We start from the raw sequence: 14,310 nt of genomic DNA on the forward strand, positions 1-14,310 counted from the left end.
TTTTTTTTTTTTTTTTTTTTTTTTTTTTTTTTTTTTTTTTTTAAGTCATGATTGTTTCTAGTATAAATGTTTGGGATGAGAAAAGTGATAGGCCATCAAGGACATACTTATCTATTCTGCTGATCAGATAATTGTCTCTTCTTTGACATTTTTTATGCTCTGAGTTCACTAGGAAATCTGTTGGGTTAAATTTGAGTATTTCATCTGTTTCTAGGTGGGAAATAGTTTCAGGGGATCACTTTTGGCATGATCTGTGATGTTGGCCTGAAACTATTTCAAATTGCAAAAACAGAGGCAACAATGGCAGACTATATGGAGATTACACATGGTGTTATTCTATGGAACCCTTCATTTATTGAAGCTGTTCATAATAGGAGTTGGAGTCAATGCATGCTTTTTTGGAGAAACTGTATACAGCTAAGGTGTAACAAGGTCAGGAGGATAAGATGATCTGGTCTAATTCTAAACACTTGGGATTTAGAGTAAACAAATACTATAATGTGCTGAGGGAGAGGGGGGTAATAAATCTTTTCCTTGGAGATCTATTTCGCCCGTTAAAGCTCCATCTCGTGTTGCTTTCTTTGTTTGGACTACAGTGCAGGGTGAAAGTCTTAACAACAAATAATTTGAGAAAGAAGGGTATAATTATTGTGGATTGGTGTTGTATATGCAAATCCAATGGGAGTCAATAGATCATCTTATCTTCATTGTGGGGTGCGACAGGCTTATGGACATTTGTGTTTTGTCTAGTAGGAATGAACTGGGTAATGCCAAAGTCAGTATCTGAATTGTTATTTTGCTGGAAGGGAAAGTGCATTGCAAAAAGTCGCAGCCTAAAATTTGGGGGGTGATCTGCTATGTCTAATTTAGGAACCTTATTGTGATTGTGCAAATCATCTTTTCCTGTTAAAAAATGGACACCAGTTTAGTTGTGATAAATTTGTGGTCTCATTATGGTTTTGATGATTTCCTTTTAATCTTTTCTTCTAAAAAGTTTCTTTTCCTATCTCTTCTTTTGTTTATGTTCCAAAAGTGCTAGTAGTATACAAAGTAGAAGTTCATGCTAATGATGACTATCACATTGACTTAAACAACAGATTTCAGATTAATTTCTTGGTTCAAGTTGGTTTTGTGGAAGTGTGACTTGATACTAAATAGAGCAGCTTAGTTTTTAAAATAATGTATTGATTTTTTGTTGCAGGCAGATGCTGATAAAGATGGGCGTCTAACCTTGGCAGAGATGATTGATAACCCTTATGTATTTTACAGTGCTATATTGAATGATGATGAGGATGAGGATGACTATGAGTACCATGATGAATTCCGTTAATTTCATGCTAGGTTGGGAAACCCCTTCCATTTGTTTCTCATCCTTGTTTCTATCTTACCTGTCTTGTAAATGATATATAGATGTTTTAATTCCATTTTCTGCAGGATACAGGGAAAAACTTTGGTAGAATTCAAAATTATTTTGGCTATATGGTACTAGTAAGAAAAAGCTCCACGACCTTGACGTAAAATTTGCTCTTCCAAATTGCCATTTATGGTTAATCGCCATGTGGTCATAAGTCATCTTGTACCCCCAGTTTTACCGTCAGATAGTTCTTGGCGTCATTGTTGTTCATTAGATATGAATGTCAGCCCACTGTGAAGAGTGACTTACACTAGATTGATAGCTGGAATATTAATTTTGTGGCACACAGTTGTTAGATATTCTGATTTTTTTTTATATTCTTGGGGTTTTTACTTTTTGAAGGCTTTGTTACTCTGCATATTTTATCAAGTTGAGTTGTACATGTATGATATTATAAAAACATTTATCTCCATTAGTTGTTCCAAGTGGAAGTAGTTTTAATTGTTACAATCGAATTGTTTGCTTAAGGATCAATTACAAGGCTGGTCATTGGGGTAAATCTGCTATTAGATCTCTCTCTCTCTCTCTCACCCCTTCCAAGTTTTAGGGTTCAACTATAATAGTAGTAGTACTTTTGTGTGTGTGTGTGTGTGTGTGTGGGTGTTTGAAGTTTGAAGGGAAATTAAGTTATTGAAAATGCTGTCCATTACAAAAAATACCAATTCACACTATGCTGGCATTGCAGTTGTAGCTCTTAGAAAATGCAAATTGAAATATCTGAAGAACTTGTGAAAGGGAGTGTGCATGAATGACAAATGGTGGTGAATTATGGTTAAAATAGTAGGACCATAATACGATATAACAGTAGAGAACAGTATAGTAGGCAAGTATTGGTCTTCCAATAAATGTGTGTGTATCATACTCAAAAGACTTGGCTCTTTCTTTGGTGTTAGTGGTAGCACCTGGCTGTACTGTGTTAAAATACTTTAAATGTCTAACTAGAGACAAATAAATAACAACTCATTGAAGGAGGAAAACAAAAAAGATCAAACCTGCAAAATCAGTTCGAATTAAGAACAAAATATATACTATTGTTTCAAATTCATTCAAAATGGATGTTAGTAAAAGGTGATGATATAATCTGGATGTTATGCTCTGTTTGTTTCAGCATTAATGTTTTCTGGAAAATAGGTCATTTTCCAGAGAACATTTTTTGGAAAACTATCTCATTTTCCAGTGTTTGGTAACGACCTTGAAAATGGGCTTGAGAATGTTTTCTAGTGTTTGGTAGGTACAAACATTTTTTGGAAAACTATCTTATTTTTTTGAAAAACTATCTTATTTTTTTAGAAAACTTTTACCATCCCACACCTTTGTAGCAGATAGCTTTCTTAGCTTCCTGTCATGATTGAGCATGGCACTTACACTATTAACCACCAAAATTATGCAATCAATATCCACTAGTAACAATAGCAAACCAATCATTCCATATTAAAATAATTTTTAGCCAACAAAAGGACTAAAAGTTGCTTCCAAATCCACATGCCCATGAAACAAAAGGACTAAAAGTTGCAAACCAATACCCATTATAATGATCTCAAAACCTACAAACTAGACGCCAAATAGTCTGATAAATACCAAAATGCCAAATTGTCCAAATAGAAAAACATAAATTCTAAAAAAAATGTACCTATATAATCAAAATTGGCTTAAATAGTTGTCAAAGAAGTTCTGCAGCCATTGTCTACGGAGCTTGTCATTTTTCAACATGAATGACCTTGCTTGTTTTTCATCCCCATTCAAATGGTCAAATGCAGATGCAAGCATATTTTCTTCAAATCCATCCATCTTCATAACTTCTTCATAAAGACTACCAAAATTTAGCTGATTTTCAGAAATCTTTTCTATTGCAGAAGCAACCTTACCAAGTTGTATGGACAAATCTTGGTAAACAGCATCTTCAATCATAGTAGCATGACTTCGTTTCCTGTGAGACCTTGTTTCATTTGAGGCCACATGTGAGGGATCAACTTGCTTCTTTTTGGATATGTCATCAACATTAGCATCAACAATCGGAGGTGAGTCATCCAATGCTTCTACACCTATATCACCTACTCCCTTGGAAAACCTCCTGTAGCCATATCCTTACCCACAACCAAAGCCATCTCATCAAACATCTCAATTTTCTTGTTTAGAAATTGTGCATGATTTGGATGTCCTTGTGTAAAGAAAGGAAAAGAAACAATTAAAAAGAAAAGAAAAGAAAGGAATAGAGCCAAAAACTAATATGAGAGCAATAAGAATAATGAAAAATTTTAAACTTTACAATGATACAGACTAAAAAGTTTCTACCTACAAAATAAAAATAATAAAAGTTTCTTACCTCGACTTCTTCATCATACACTGTCCTATCACAGGTGATCATTTTCAAATCATCATTCCATCCAAACCCACTTTTCTTATTACGAAGTAATGCAATTGTATTCTAATTGGTTTTAAGTGTTTTAAAGCGATGTTCCACATGCTTTGGAGTACATTCAGTCATAAATTTCTCAGTAATTGCTTCAGCTACTTTAGCATATGATGCATGTTTAAATGTGTTGGATTTCTTGTTTCCATGAAGAGCCTCATCTGCAAGTATCTCAAGTAATAAATTCTGCATTGGTTGTGACCACCTGAAGTTGGTCTTGGTGTCCTTGACCTTCTGAGTATCCTTTTTATTTCCCATTGCAATTCTATTACAATGATATTCACAAGAAAAATGAGACAAAATGAAAGAAGAATATAAATAATATTCAATACAAAATATGAACTGGGGTTGTGCATGCCAAACAAAAATAATTGTAACATAAAAGTCTTGATAATATGAAACCAAAAAAAAATCCATTACACAACCAACTAATATAAAGAGTATGAAATCACTCCATAGCATTATAATCCTCCCACATATTACGACAGATATCATCTCGTATTTGAACCCATTCTCTATTTTCTTCTTGGACTTCCCTTTGTGATTGTTGGACTCTTCTACTTGTACTGTCATTTGCAAGTGGACTATCACGAAGCCCATTGTTCATAATTGAGTCTAAAGGGTCAACTCCTATGATATGATTGTGAATTATGCAACAAGCTAAGACTACATCCACTTGTGTTGGGAATGACCAAAAAGGTTCTGCATCTAACACACGGAAACGTTTCTTCAAAACCCCAAAACAACGCTCAATGCTAGTGCGTAAAGAAGAATGGTGAAGATTGAATAATTCTTTGTCATTTCTTGGTGGGTTATCACTAAACTCTTTCAAATGGTAACGAACACCACGATAAGGGGATATAATTCCTTTCCGAACTCCATAACCAGCATCACCAAGATAATATTTACATACACGTTCATAATCAGAAGGAAAAAAAATCACTCCAAAAGCTATTATCCATAATAAAATCACTTTCTATTCCTATAATACCTTCAAGAATTTTTAATCCTCTTGGCCTAGAGAGTGCATCATTTAAGACACGTGAATCGTGGGCACTTCCTTCCCAACCAGCTAATACATAAGTGAATTTTAAGCCAAAGGTAGCAGCAGTGAGGACATTTTGTGTTGTTCCATCCTTTCTGCCGCGAAACCTTCCTTGTATTTGAATTGGAACAGATGCACGAACATGAGTTCCATCAATAGCTCCCACACAATCCTAATTACGACCAATATAAGTTACATTTATCTTATATCTTTATATGTATATAAAAAAAAAAAGAGGAAAATAAAAGCCTTTGGAATTTACCTTAAAATAGGAGTTAAACCTGCTGCTATTTCTTATCTCCAAGGGTGTATCTTTGTCAGGCTCTCTAATCATGTGTTTGTATAATTGCAAAATAGCTCTAAGGATATGCCTAAAGTATCGGTGCACTGTCTCAACTGATCTATAAAACCTCCCACCAACAACTCGAAACCTCACATCATGTCCAATAGTGTGTAAAAAAATTAACACTTGTTCTTTAATGGACATATGAATGGTCTCTTGAAGTAGATTATTCTCACTCAAAATTTTGCATGGCGCATAAAAAGCAATAGGTCTCATCCTTATATGATGGAGACAACGCATATCACCTCTACAAAGAATATCATTCATATATGTCTCTCTTTCATACTCTCGATTAACATGAGTTTCTCTAGGCATAATTCTTCTAGATCTTAGTCCTTTCAAAAGAACAACACCCAAAGCAATAACAGATGTAGCTGCCCCCATTATGGCAGCAGGAAGTGATGGGTTATCCATCTATATTTCCCAAAAAAAAAAAAAATGATGAGTATGAATTAAATGTGTACTTAAAGAAAGCATTCATATATATAGGTACATCGAGAAATCACTTCATAAAAAAAATGAACACTTTAAGTTTGATGAGACAAAACTATAAGGTAACAACATCATCACTCCATAAATACTAGAAACCAATGGCGGCTCTAGGAATTTTTTCTAGGGAGGTCATTGAGAAACTTAAATTAAACAGTCGTTTAATTTAGAAAAAAAAAATTGAATATATTGAATTATTGAAAACAAAAACACACAAATACATAAAATTTTACAATTTTTTTCTATGAGTTTTTATATTTTAAAATCATCTCATTATAGTTCTATTATCAGTTCTCATTATCTATTGTCAATATAAGTATGACCATGTTATTTTGTTAAATTTGTATAATATTTTTGTTTTTATGCAATTGTGGTTATATATTTGTCATTTTTTTATAAAAATATTTTAAACTAAATAAAAAAAAAAAAAACTCAATTCCACTTACACTATATAACTATTAACTCACACAACCACACTCATCCTTTCATAAATAATACAATAAGTTGTTTGATTGTGAGATAAACTTATATGGGATCAGAATGTGTAAGATTTAAAACAAAGTGTGCAAAAATAATTTTAAAAGTATTAATTTAGTAAAGCAATATATTTTATATATATATATATATACATTTTTTTTTTCAGGTCAGGGGGTTCATTTGAACCCCCTGAAATGTATGTGTAGCCGCCCCTGCTAGTAGAAACAATAACTATTGAGTTTGTTATTAAAGGCTAAAAATTGACAAGGTAATAGATGGTGAAGGAGGGACGTTTGCCCTTAAAAACAATCTATTTCTGGACCACGTTTTGACTGGCTTACAAACACTCTGTTTCTGGACCGAGAAACAGAGCATTGCTCCTAACGAAAACAACAACAACAACAACAACAACAACTGGCTTACAAACACTCTGTTTCTGGACCGAGAAACAGAGCATTGCTCCTAACGAAAACAACAACAACAACAACAACAACAAAATCTTTAATAATTTTAATTCCCTACACATTGAGAGAGGATTCTAATATGACTAACATGAAAATATATATGGACAAAACCTCCTCTTCTATATCTCTATCATGGCTGGACACATAGGCCTGAATATATAGAAAAGATACGTGCCAAGAGCCAAATAGTCATTAAATCACAGGTTTATTTCCAACGTGATTTTTGATGTTTTTGTATACAAAACATTTGGCAATAATCACAGTGACATATAATTGAATAATGGCTACCATTGAATATCTGGATAGTAAACCGTGTGAGCATAATTGAAATCAAGAACCTTACCGTGGGAAAACTGCAAGGAACAGTTGTTGACCGTGAGAGACAGATAGAGAGAGATCTGTGAAAATTGAAAAGAGGAGAGACCAGAGGGGGAGAGACAATGAGAATATGAGAGGAGAGAAAAAGCAAAGAAAAGGGAGAAAACTGAGAGCTTACTGTGAGACTGAGAGACAGAGGCGCCAAAATAGTTGTTTCCCGCGGCTGCAGAGGGTAAAGAAAAAAATAATATTTATAGGAGATGTGATGCGTGAGAGAGAGATTGTTTTCCAAAAAAAAAAATTGGAAAACATCCCATAGAAAATAAGCCTTGTTTTTATTAGGGTTTTCCATTGACTAAAGATAGTTTTCCATTGACTAATTTTTTTTTATGCTACCAAACACTGAAAAATGTGGAAAACTATCTATATAGATAGTTTTCCGATGAAACAAACAGAGCGTTAGTAAAAGGTGATGATATAATCAGAAGATCAACTTATGTGTACTTGATTGTTGTCACAAATATCTAATTGAATTATTGAATAAAAATGATATTCTTGGTAGCACCTGTCAGAACAATGCATACCTAGTACTTTTCTTCTTCAAATATTTTAAAGAAGATTCCAAAGGTTGATGTACCTTTTCTTTGCTTCCAGCACTTCCAACAACATAACAACCCATCAATTTGGCCAATTGCCCAACTAGTTGGCCAACTGCACCAACTACTGATGAGACAAAAACATATTGTCCTTTCTTTGGTGAGCAAAGTTCATAGAAACCAGCATAAGTAGTCATACTAGGCATACTTATGTGCAAAAGTAAATCCAATTAGATGAAGCATTTACTATGTCAATGTTTTTTTTAAAAAGAAAATATCTATAGTTACTAGTATGTAGAGGAGGAGATGGTGTAGAGGACAGAAAAGAGTGACATGAACAAGAAAGATTATGTAGTATAAATGAATAACTACACTGCAAAGTATCAAATTCATCTTTAATTCAGAGTTCCATGAATTGTATATTCCAATCATATAAAAGATTATGAAGTAAAATCCTTTTTATTTTGTTTCTTTAATTTTCTTGAAAATCAAATCCATCTTATAAACTTTTTTCCCAATTAATGAGCAAATTACTTACCAAGAAGTCCAGTATAGTAGGAAAGGGGCACATCAATGTAGTAAGTAAAGTTTCTTCACCAACACTTCTTTTGAACCCTCTAGCACCTTCAAGCTTAAGCTACTTGTGTTAAAGTACATGTCTGTTTCTTTGGGATTGCCATCTATGTAGTCTCTAGCTAGAATGGAAATAATTAACAACTAATTGAACATTCATAATATCATAATCTAGAAACAGGTACATTGGATATAGAATACTTCGATTACAAGTTCATTCAGTGATAAACAAAATAAAGGTCAATGCCGATACAACCTAGTAGTAAGTTCAAATACACAATAAAGAGAACCCCAATTTACATCTACAATGCCATTCCAAAATCAAGTATTTGCATGCCTGACAAAAATTCAAATATTGTCGTTAGATACCAAAAACCAAAATATACGTACTAATCTATGTAACTTGGCTAATTGATACAATCATGGCATTTTATATAAAAACATCACCTACCTAGTTTGGATCATTACTGCTTTTCGAAGCCCCACGGGAAAGTTGACATCTTCTACGGTTATGCCCATGTTGATGACACAGTCTGTTAGAACATATATGCTTCACTTGTTAGGAACATATGTCATTACTTTATGTAATTGGCTAATCTTTTGACAAAACGCACTTTACTTGTAATTGGGTAGATTTAAGATGTGTTTAATACTTCAAGAAACATGTTGTTCAAATCTATTAAAGTCATGAAGATTGGACAAAGAAACAAGTGAAGAAAAGCTATTCATTAAAGCTGGACAGATAGCTCGACACCTGCGGACGGATAGCTCGACAGCTTCTCGACACTTCCTCGATAGCTAGCTATCTGTTGAGCTCTTCATCTGATTCTTATCGCAATCTCGATAGCTTCTCGATAGTTGGTCAATCGATCGAGAAAGCTTCTATCCCCTCGACACCTGCTCGATAGCTGCTATCTATTGAAGTTTAAACCTCGACACTTGCTCGATAGCTACTATCTGTCGAGGTTACGGGAATTCAGATTTTTGATTTTCAACCCATGCTTATATATTTGTTTAGGATTTATTTTCTCACAATCCTAGACCTATATAAGGCTTATTTTAGAGGCCGTCACATAAGAGAATATAAAGAGAACATATGCAAAAGGTGATCGATGCCTTATTCTCTCTAAAAGAAGCTACTGCGTCTTTGCGCCTTAGGGTTTTGTAACCAAGTGCTTCTTGATCTTCATTGTTGATGAAGTAAAGAACTTTGTAGCCAACAATCTTCTTCTAGTTGGTGATTAAGTCACGTACTGGGATTCGCGCAATTTGTTAGTCACGTATTGGGATTCGTGCATCAAAGGGTGGCGTTCATATACTGAAGAGTTCAGAGGTTCTAAAGCGGTAGAAGGTTTCTACTATGAGTTCATCTACGGGGATTGTAGAGTCTAGGGACAAAGGTTTTGTACTAGATTTGAAACTTCTCTTTTCTATAGTGGATTGCTTTTCGGGAAGGTTTCCCCCTAGGTTTTTTACTGTGAAACTAGTTGGTTTCATTGGTTTTCCTAGGTTATCATATCTTGTCTTATTTATTTTTCCGCTGCATGATTTTGACATGATATTGATGTTTGTTTGATTTAACAAGTTTTATTGATAATAAATCTAATTAACAACTTAGATTTAAAACTTGTTAATTCTATCAACTAGGGTCTAAATTTCCTAACACAGTCCACAGCTCTGTTTTTGTTGAATCTCCCTCAAGTCAGAATCTGGCCTCCAGCTACCTGGTTCTCGCCGGACCCCATCCATCTCATTCCGTATCCTAGACGCCACAGGTCGACCTTTGCCTCGCAATAGGTTTGGGTTAGGCACCCACTTTGGACCGTCCACATCCCTCCACAATGACTCTAACTTTGGCACCACAAATGCATGTGAGTAGGTGCGAATGGCGTTGTTCAAACTATAACATGGGTTAATATATGTAGTCGCATCTTGCCCCAAGTGCTGAAGAGCTTTAATTGCATGTGAACAAGGGATCTTTCGATTTTGCCACTTTCCACAACGACATGTTCTGTCCATTAGGTTTACTTCATGACTATGGTGTCCCCTTCCAGAGCTATGGATGTTGTATGCAGTAATTACTTGATATATATCATTTACATAATTAAATGCATTTATATGGTGGCCAAGATATTTTTTTAGGTTTTGTCCATAGATTTTTAAGGCATATTTAGTCCATACCTTGCCCTGTGAGAGATCATGAGTAATTTCTTTGTGTCGATCATGGAAATACGCAACAAGTTTGCAATGAGTGAATTCAACCATTGCAGCAATGGATAGGCCACGGGCACTTTTTAGTACTCCATTGAAGCACTCCGAGACATTAGTTGTCATAGCCCCATAACGGTATCCACCATCATGTAGCTAGATCCACATGTCTAGATCCTCTTTCATTAGATATGTGTATGGCATGATGGATGAGTCGAGTTCACTTTCCTGCTGCTCGGTTCTCCGTTTCTTCCTAAGGGCCTCAATCTTGGCTTCCTTGATAGGTTGCATATACAACTCAAACTTAGCTTCCTGAGTAGCATACCCCGCTTTCAAGGCCAATGACTTTAAAGTGGCATCTTGAAAATGCATGTTGAAGTTGCTAGCAACATGTCGAAGGCAATATTTGTGAACTACTCGTAGTCGTCCACCATCGTCTCTAGGTCAGTTTGCAATTGTGTTTTGAATACCCTTATGTCGATAAGAAATTATGCAAATGTCCTTAACTGCTATCACATCTTCCAGTGAGATCCTGAGGCGTTCTAAAAACCACCTCCAACTAGGCTCTGACCCTTTGTCCACAACGGCAAAAGCGAGAGGCAAAACCTTGTTGTTGGCATCAGTGGCCATTGCAATCAACAACACCCCTCAATATTTACCATACAAATGAGTCCCATCAATACTGATCACTGGCTTACAATGTCTGAATCCTTCAATGCATTGAGCGAAAGCCCAAAATACATAGCGCAATATTGTATCAACGAACTCGTCCCTAGGTATGGTGTGCCACCAATACCAAGTGCTACTTTCTTGATCCAAGTATGCCAACAATAACTTTCTCAACTTTTGGTAAGACTCTTCCTAATCCCCAAATATCTTTGCAATAGCTTGTTGTTTCGTATTCCATATCTTATGGTAAGAAAGCTTATGCCTATAATACTTCCCTTTAATGAAATCTCTAAGGTGATAAATTGTTGCCGTGTGTTTTTCTTGTAACAATGTAACAAATTCTGCTGCAAGAAAATTACAATCCATCATTCTACCATCAAGGGCCGTGGCAAGGGGTATACAACTGTGAGGACCCCTATAAGATGTGACCATCCATAGTCCATGTTCAGGCTTCGCGACTGCCCCAACGTACCACATGTATGACTCATCGACACATTTCACAGACAATCTACTTCTGGTCGACCTACTAGTCACAATGTTTCTGTTATGCTTTATGGCGTAAATTGTTAATACACATTTCACTGCCTCTTTATTCACAAAAATCAACCCTTTCGCAAAATTCATGTCTGCATTCCAAGAAGAACCAAATGCTTGCTGAGCAACTTCAGGATCAACCATATTTTCCCAAGTATTTTCATAAAATGATAAGGCAGGAGGTTCATAAATGGGGGTCGCATTTGTAACATGCTGAACTCTAACAGTAGCATCCGCATCATCTTCATCACATTCAGTCATATCATTAACATGAGGAATGAGAGTAATTTCATGGTCATCAACACCCCTGTCAAAGTTGTCTCTCTTAATCCTCTCTTCGTACTCATCTCTATCGTCAAGATCTTCCCCAATACAGTCTTCGTCTTCATCTTCAACTATTGGAACTGTAGAGGATTTGCCTCGATGTGTACAAAATTGATCTTCATATCTATTTCCAAGTTCGCTCTCAATTGTTGTTGGCGTCTCTTGAAAAGAGGGTGTATAACCTCCCAATGTGGTGCATCGATCATCTAGGACTGCAAATTGTAGAGATGTAGTTGTTTGTACAATTTCCTCTACACCGACTTCCGCACGCGACTGCAAACTGACGTATAACTCAAAATCTGCTACCTTTTCCCATTTTTCCATCTTACTAAACATGAATTTCACATGTTTTTCCTCTGTTATCGCCATATATCTGTAATTAATGCATTGATTGAGAACTTCATGTGGAAAACGAAAAGTAATATGTATGTCATGCAAAGCAGGGTTCACTTGCAACTCTTCCATAATTTTTACTTTCAAATCATTCAGGGTCTTTAGCTTATGGCGTATCATCATATAGTAGCATTAGATACCCGGACCTTGAAACATCAATCCGTCATAAGGGTTGGCATTGCTAAGGGGTCCACCGTAGTATATATTTATATGGATCATTGTCAACCTATAGATCATCAAGTGTAATAGTGTTAGTGACAAATTTATACTGTTCAATCAACATCAATCACAAAATTTTGCGTTTGAAATGCCAACAATACTAATCTCAACCAAATTTGCATACACTCACCTTAGGTCACATACAAAAATAGTCATTATCAATTTCATATTATTTTAAAATTCTAAATCATTCTAGGGGCATGACTTTCAAAACCCATTCAAATAAGTTCTCATGAACAAAAATATTATATACCAACCAGCTATCCATTGAAATCTCTGTTACAAATCTTAAATAAATATATCTTGAAATAATTTATGGTAACAAGACTACAAATATCTCAGGTATCAAACTCATAATCCATTTCATATCCATGATAAAGACCTAAAATTACTAAATATTCCTAACAATTGATCACAATGTTTAGCACTAAATGTTCCCATCATATCCACAAGGGCCTCACAATATCCATTATATATATTTTTTCTTAAGTAGATTCATGATCTTATATAAATGTGTCCAAATATTTAGACATTAGTTTGGCGGTAAGTAATCAAGTTCATCATTCAATTGAGCACTAATTTCAAAACTCAAATAGCTTCACTTGTCATGATTAAATGTAAACTATCAAAATAAAAGGACTGAACAAAACCAATTTGAAGATATGACTAATTTTTTGGACATAACATGAGTCATACTATGAACGTGATTACACTTTTTATAATTAATCATAATATTTTTTTTTTAAATAGCAAATAATCACAATATACTAACAAATAAATTAATCACTAACAAATACATTAATCACAATACACTAACAAATAAACTAATCACAATATCTAACAAATAAATTAATCACTATACTAACAAATAAATTAATCACTACAACAAATATACTAACAAATAAACTAATCACTAATACTACTAACACAAAAAAAAAAAAAAAAAACAAAAAAAAAGACTTCCTAATATGTTCTCAATTTTTCATAAGTAAAAAAACTAGCAAATAATCATAATATTGTATACCTGAGATGTTGTGAACTTGTGTGAGATGAGTGTGAGTGAAGAGCTTATTGAGAAAGAGTGAAGAGTTACTGAGAGATGTGTATGGAGTCTGAGAGTGTAGTGAGATGGACAAAGAGGGAAAATAGGTCCCAGCTGGGACCCACGGCAACACGTGGAGTGCTGGGGACCATTTATAGAAATCGAGTCTAGTAGGCTCGATTTCCAGCTCAGTAACCACTGAATGTCAAAGGAGATGAGACATAGAAATCGAGTTCAATGAACTCACCGAGTTCAATAAATTTGGTTTCTATACATAGAAATTGAGTTTAATGAACTCGTTTTCTATACATAGGAACCGAGTTCATTAAACTCGATTTCTATGTATATAAACCAAGTTCAATAAACTCGGTTTCCTACTTTGTCCACGTCAGATTTCTGGGTAAATCGAGTCCACTGGACTCGAATTGTTAGATATGAAATAAGTTTGAAACGTTGCTTAACTTATAATATAGTATTGGTTTTATAGTTATTTTTAAAATAAGTCCTTTTGCTCTCTCTCTCTCTCTCTCTCTCTCTCTCTCTCTCTCTCTCTCTCTCTCTCTCTCTCTCTCTCTCTCTCTCTCTCTCTCTCTCAGTTACATATTTGTAGCAGAGTAATATAAATAATTCTCTGTACTCACTTATTCTTTTGGCCAAGTAATGTGAAGCTTGCAATTTATTTAGAGGTTTTTATTTTTATGTTTCTTATTAAAATACAATGGTTGATTATAACGACGGATTGATTATGCTAGCACATATATCTTTTAAATAAAATGTCTGAATCTTCAAAGT

At 34.6% G+C, this 14,310-nt stretch overlaps 1 long non-coding RNA gene across 1 annotated transcript; it reads left to right on the forward strand.

The window, feature by feature from the left end:
* The first annotated feature begins 1,204 nt into the window (after window positions 1-1,204).
* Window positions 1,205-1,861, forward strand: LOC115983400. The gene is made up of 2 exons (XR_004090044.1): window positions 1,205-1,341; window positions 1,435-1,861. It is a non-coding gene; the product is annotated as an uncharacterized LOC115983400 (long non-coding RNA).
* The last annotated feature ends 12,449 nt before the right edge of the window (window positions 1,862-14,310 follow it).

This window comes from Quercus lobata, chromosome 4 (genome assembly GCF_001633185.2).
Source record: "Quercus lobata isolate SW786 chromosome 4, ValleyOak3.0 Primary Assembly, whole genome shotgun sequence".
Lineage (NCBI taxonomy): Eukaryota > Viridiplantae > Streptophyta > Magnoliopsida > Fagales > Fagaceae > Quercus > Quercus lobata.